The sequence below is a fragment of the Berghia stephanieae genome, chromosome 4, assembly GCF_034508935.2.
Source record: "Berghia stephanieae isolate SIO BIC M18660-M18661 chromosome 4, UCSD_Bste_1.3, whole genome shotgun sequence".
NCBI classification, from domain to species: Eukaryota; Metazoa; Mollusca; class Gastropoda; order Nudibranchia; family Aeolidiidae; genus Berghia; species Berghia stephanieae.
In genome coordinates, this window is record NC_088363.1 from 67,395,925 (window position 1) to 67,402,493 (window position 6,569).

Sequence of the window (6,569 nt, forward strand, 5' to 3'; positions counted from 1 at the left end):
CGCTATGGTGGTTGGAGTGTGAATGGAGCGTTAGCGTGGCGTTCGTTAGTGTGTGAATAGGGAGTTCCTGGGGTGTGATAGGAGTGATAGGGGCGGGTCGGCGCATGAGAGACGGGAACTTTCTAGAATATAATGGAAGATAAAAGACAGAATAGAAATGTAATATTAGAGGAGGTAATAGTAGAAGCAGTAGTGATAGAAGAGATAGCAGTTGTAGTCGTAGTAGTAGTAGTAAAAGTATTTGAAGTAGTAGTAGTTGTAGTGATAGTAGTAATAGTTGTAGTAATAGTCATAGTCATCATAGGTTGTCGCTCCAACACCGAACCCACTCCACAGCTTCTTGGGATCAGACTCTTAGGTCATGGTCAGTGCAGCTGGGCCCATCCTGACATTATCTAAGGATTCGCTCCATCGTCTGCTCTGGGAATCCACATGTACACACGCTAGTCTCAACCAGCTCCCACTTTTTCATGCTTCCAGTTGGACTTCCACATGTTGCCCGTGCTCTGTTCAGTGTTACCCGTTCATTCCTGGGGGGGGGGGGGGGGGGGGGGGGCTCAGTTCTTTTCTCAAATCGTCAAATTCAGAACCAATCATTGTCAAAAAAAAAAGAATACATTTTGATAAGAGATACACTTGTGATAGGGTCATTGGAGTGGCATGATAATGATATTCTTGAACTCCTGCGTCTGAAAGTTATAACTTGTTCCAATTTCAAACACATGAGTTCAAGACTATTCCTACTATTAGAGATCGTGACGTCAGTAATTTGATTAGAAAACTGCACTCATACCACTTCCCGTAATTACAAGCTAATCTCCACTCGCTTTTCCCAAGCACCATCCGAATATGGAATCCCCTGTCTACAAATATTCGAAGCATTAATGGCGAAATTAAATTCCACAGAAAAAAAATATAGAAAAGATCATAATGAATGCTTATGCATGCCCATCTGTCCTTATCACAATCACAATGGAGATTGTCTTCTTCTGCAGGGAGTTGCTAATTGTATGATTAAAGTTTGAAGGGTATCGAATATAGTTGTTACTTGGATTTGTTTATCTGGTAATATCGATATTCACAAATATCGAATACTGCCCAATCATAAGCTTCCATTATCACTCGTACTTTCGGTTGAAAGAGTCAAGTTCTTCGATTCTCATTTTGTACCTAGTGGAAGAATTGATTCTTTTGTTAGGAATCAAAAATTAATTCTCAAAATGCTCCTCCTCCTCCTCATCATCATCATTATAATCCTCCTCATCGTCACCATCATCGTCGTCATCTTGTTATGAATGTAAGAAAGAGAATCCATGCTTTACTCCTTACCGTATGAATGTTTTCATTGATTATGCCCCCTGTATATCATGCTCTTTCTATTTGTTCACATTGCTCATTCAGCCATGCTTCATTTGCCTCATTACATCTTTTCTTTATTTCTTTATTTATGTTTTTATACATTGCCTCATTTCCCTTAACACATCTGCTTTCCATCAGATCCAATATTTCCTGCGTTGTCCATTTCTTTTGTTTCTTCTTAGTTACTTTAGGAATGTGTTCCTCGTGTGAGTCAGTGATAGAGTTAGAGTTCCTGAATGCGAGATATTTTTCTTCTAACTATGATGTATTACTAAGTACATCATACCTATTTTTACAGATACAGAAAACTGTTCTTTTAGTTTGTCATTGGTGTTTAGATGTTCGATGTGAAATTTTGTTTGTGTTTCAGATCTTTTGAGCTTTTTCATCTTTAATTGTATTCTACCTACCACTGGTATATGGTCACTGTTGCAGTCTGCCCCAGGCATTGATTTTGTCTGTTGAACGGCGTTTCTGAACCGTTTCAGTAATGTAATAATGTAGTCAATCAGATTACGCGTCTGGTCTCCAGGGCTCATCCAAGTCCATTTCCTCCTCGGGTAATTATCAAACCATGTGTCGCTGATGAACATGCCATGCGTTTTGCTCCATTCTATTAGCCTCTCTCCTCTTTCACTGATCTGTCCTAAATCATGTGATCCAACAACATCTTCAATTTTTCTGTCTCCAACGTTGGTATTAAAATCTCCGATTACAACCTTGATGTCTTGAGATCCAAATAGTTGCCAGACTTTCTCTAGGTCTTCGTAAAACTCTCCTATTTCTTCATCGGTTTGACTTGTTGTTGGAGCATACGCCTGGATTATACCCACGTCAAAAGGCTTCCCCTGCAGTTTTACCGCAATGATTCTGTTGGAAATATATTCATGGCCTTTCAACATTTTTGATGTTTCCGGATCGAATATAATACCGACTCCGTGTTCGTGAGTTTCACTACCAGAGTAGAAAACTTTACATCCATTACAGATTATGGAACCGGCTCCCTTCCATCTCATTTCTGAAATCCCTAAGATGTTAATTGCCATTCGGTTCATTTCTTGTAGAACGTTTTCCAATTTTCCTGCTTAGAACATTGATCGCAAGTTCCAAGTTCCTACTTTTTAAATGAAGTTGCAAGCAGTAGCTTGATGACGGTCTGGAACCAACTGCTGCGCATGGCGTTCCCTACCGAGCGAGTTGATCGCACTACAGTGCTGATCCCCATGCACGTTGTTGTGAGGACATACTATGTTTTGTGACACGATATTACTTTGTAGATTTTTACTCACAGTAGGCTATTCAAAATACCCAAAAACCTTCCACAACACGATCAAAGAAGTGAACAGGAAGAGTAAATGTACACAAACAGGCTGCATTAAGGCTAAAGATGGTACAGTGTTGATGGATAAAAACAGCTTATTACAACGTTGGTCGGAATACATCGAGGAGCTGTTCCATGATGAAAGAGGGAACACACTGCAAATCCATAACTCCAAGAAGGACCACCATTCTTAAAAGCTGAAGTGGAGAATGCACTCAGAAAGATGAAGAGGGGGAAAGCACCTGGACCTGACAATATTCATGTAGAATTGATTGAAGCTAGTGCCGCACTGAGGACCGGACCGAGGACCGGTCCCACGGTCTTTTAGCTGTGAACCGTGGTCCGGTCCCAAAGAGGAAGACCGCCGGCGGTCCTCACTTCTTATCACCTTTCAACGGTCTGGCGCCATACTACTTCCCCAGCGATTCGTTGCCTCGGTCCTTTGCCTATCTTCCACCAATCACCACCCATCCCACTTAATTAATCGCATCCACCCCCCTTTGCCATACACTAAACGACACAGACGACCATAGAGGCAGACGACCACCTCCCTCCACTCCGCAAACCGCCCTTTCGTGTGTGAGATGGGGGGAACAGGAGGCGCACGCCTTGGACGATTCCATTATACGGGGTAAATTTCAAAATTTACTACACCATAATGATCGCAATGACAATGATCTATGATGAAGGCATGACCCCTCTTCTCTAATGGGTTATTGTTTGAAATGTATGTGACTACTAAAGATGTGTGTGTGTGTGTGTGTGTGTGTGTGTGTGTGTGTGTCTCAAACCTAGCAAGTTGCAAGTCTGATTTTTTGTTTTCTTTTGTCCATCTCTTGTCACCACTCCTTTCTATCGCATTGTTGTCATTTAAAATAATACAATAATATTAAAATTTCGTTTGGTGTTTTAACTAATCAAATAATATGAGTTTCATTAGTTTCTTCCTTCCAAAAAAACCAGTTATAACGTCTGTATTTTTAAAAGGTCCAATAGAATATTTGGGGACCCCGATAGCTCAGTTGATAGAGCACTCTCTTTATACGCAAAGGGCCAGAGATCGATCCCGGGTGCAGTCGAGTTTTTTTCTGAATCCCTGTCTACTCAGCAGTGAATGGGTAGCTGGGTTTGTTAGATCTGGCGAAAAGTCACCATCGACCCCACTTATTACTTATTACTTATTACCGCATCCACCCCCTCTTATTATAACTTCACGTCTCTCTCTTACTCTTCAATGCTCGCTGCCCTCTCATGTGTGTGTGTGTGTGTGGGGGGGGGGGGGGGGTAGGAGTTGCGTGTGTGTATAAACGCCACGAACAACTCGAACAACCCCTTGGGTGATTCCCTTTTCTCCGTTAATGGGGGTAAATTTCAAATTTTATTCACGCTAAATTATCGAAGTAACAATGAAGTACTGTGAGCAAATAAAGAAGGCATCACCCCTCTTCTCTAATTAGGTTACAATTTGAAATGAGTGTGACTACTCCGTGTGTTTTACTCCTGTAGACCACGGTTTTCATCGTGTAGCGGTCTTTAACGGTTCAAGAATGAACGATCCCATGGTCCCAAAGGTCAAAACGGTCTCTCAGGAATGTTCAATGTCGAAAAGGACCGCCGGTCCTAGGACCGGTCCTTGCGGTTTTCATTTCCCAGGGACCGTAGGACCGTGGTCCTTAAGCTTGCCAAGGACCGCCCCGCACTAATTGAAGCACTTTGAGATTGGGGAATTTATCGATTAACTGAAATGGTGAATTTAATTTACGATTCTGGGGAGATACTCAGTGAAATGAGCAAATCAATATTCATAATGTCAGTGAAATGAGCAAATCAATATTCATAATGTTACCAAAGAAACCGGGAGCCAACGAATGTGGACTTCATAGAACAATCAGTTTAATGAGTCATATTACAAAAATCTTGCTTCGTATCTTGATGGAGAGAATGAGGAATAAGATCAGACCAGAAATCAGTAATCTTCAATTTGGATTTGTACCAGATAGTGGGACAAGAAATGATATTTTCACATTAACAATATTAATAGATCGCTATCTTGAAATGCAAAAAGATGTGTATATATATGTTTTATTGATTACAAAAAGGCCTTTGACCGTGTAAAAAAGATGGCGAAGACATTCGACTCGTTAGAAATATTTACTGGGAGCAAAAAGCGGCTGCTCGAATTCATAGTGAGACCAGCGAGTAGACACACATACAGCGAGGTGTAAGGCAAGGATGTGTCCTATCTCCCGACCTTTTTAACATCTACAGCGAATTCATTCTACGTAAAATACAACTGAAGACAGGAGTGAATATTGGGGGACATATCAACAATCTATGATATGCGGATGACACTGCTCTAATCGCAGAATCAGAAAAAGAGTTACAAGAACTACTCGATAATGTGGTCACCTATGTATATGAAACATAGCGAAGACATGGGGTTAGAACTCAATGTGAAAAAACCCAGAATGTATGGTTTTGAGCAGAAATAATGTTAAACCACCCTGCAAATTATCCTATCAAAACGAAGAGATCAGGAGAGTTGAAAGTTTTACATATTTGGGATACATTATTACATCTGATGGTAGATCCACGCATGACATTAAAAGAAGAATAGCTTTAGCAAAACGCATATAATCAATTAAAGCAAATCATGAACAACCACAACATTGAGATGGCAACAAAACTGAAATCATATGTGTGGTCTGTGCTTCTTTATGGCAGCGAGTGTTGGAAGATTAACAAAGAATGTGAACGTAGCATAACTACAGCCGAAATTTGATTTTATAGACGCATTCTTAGAATCTCATGGAAAGATAAAATAAAAAACGAGGAGGTATTAAAAGAAATTGGAGTACGACCAACTTTGGTAAACACCATCAGAAAAAGACAGTTGAAATTTCTCGGACATATTTACAGAAAAAACGGAATTGAAAAGATTGTATTTACGGGTAAAGTTGCTGAGAAGAAAAGAAGAGGGAGACAGAGGATATATTACATTGACAATCTGAACGGATGGATTGGTGGAGGAGGAACAGGAATCGAGCTATTGAGAAGATCTGAGGACAGATATGGTTGGAGAGACATGATCGCCGATGTCTGACACTTGATGATGATATCATGCTATGTATCAGGAAGTCACAAATGCGCCGCTCTTTGTCGGCTTGTATCTCTGAGACTCTTCATTGAATTTCTTTCAAATTCAAAACAAAAATAAAACAAATCCTTACACGTAGACTATCAAATTTTTTTGAATATAAAAAAGATACAGTCATTTTTCAAAACCGTGTTCAGAAATACAATATCAGACAAAAATGACGCAACATTGAGAGTAAAATGGCAATGAGCTTAACCTGTGCTGCCATTTTTAGCAAACATTAATGATGTCACCATAAACACTAATTTGATCATAATTGTCACCATGTAAGAAATCGTCTATATATAGAACACTCACATACCTATTTTGGTCCAACGATTACAAAGTTAGCACTTTAAGTGATCAATATCATCGCCGTCCTCTTTTACCATTTAATGGCGCCTCGTAGGACCCATTATTATAATAGTCTAGCAGATTGAAAAAATAATCATTGAGTCAGCGGATGATTGAAATACGCTTAATTTAAGAGAGGTGTGTACAACTCGTGTATTCATCTGTAACAGTAGTTTTATAATTTTTAGATTTGTCAGGAATTCTGTGTTCGTTGGCAAAACTGAAACATGGGCTGTACGGAATAATCTTGACCCCCCAACCATGGATTAGCTTTCAGTTATTTAGTTTTCTACAAAGACTGTTTACCTTTCACAAGGATGAGTTTCTGGATTAAAAAAAAAAAAAAAAAAAAAAAAACAACAAAAAAACAAAAACAAAACAAACAAAACAAAACAAAAC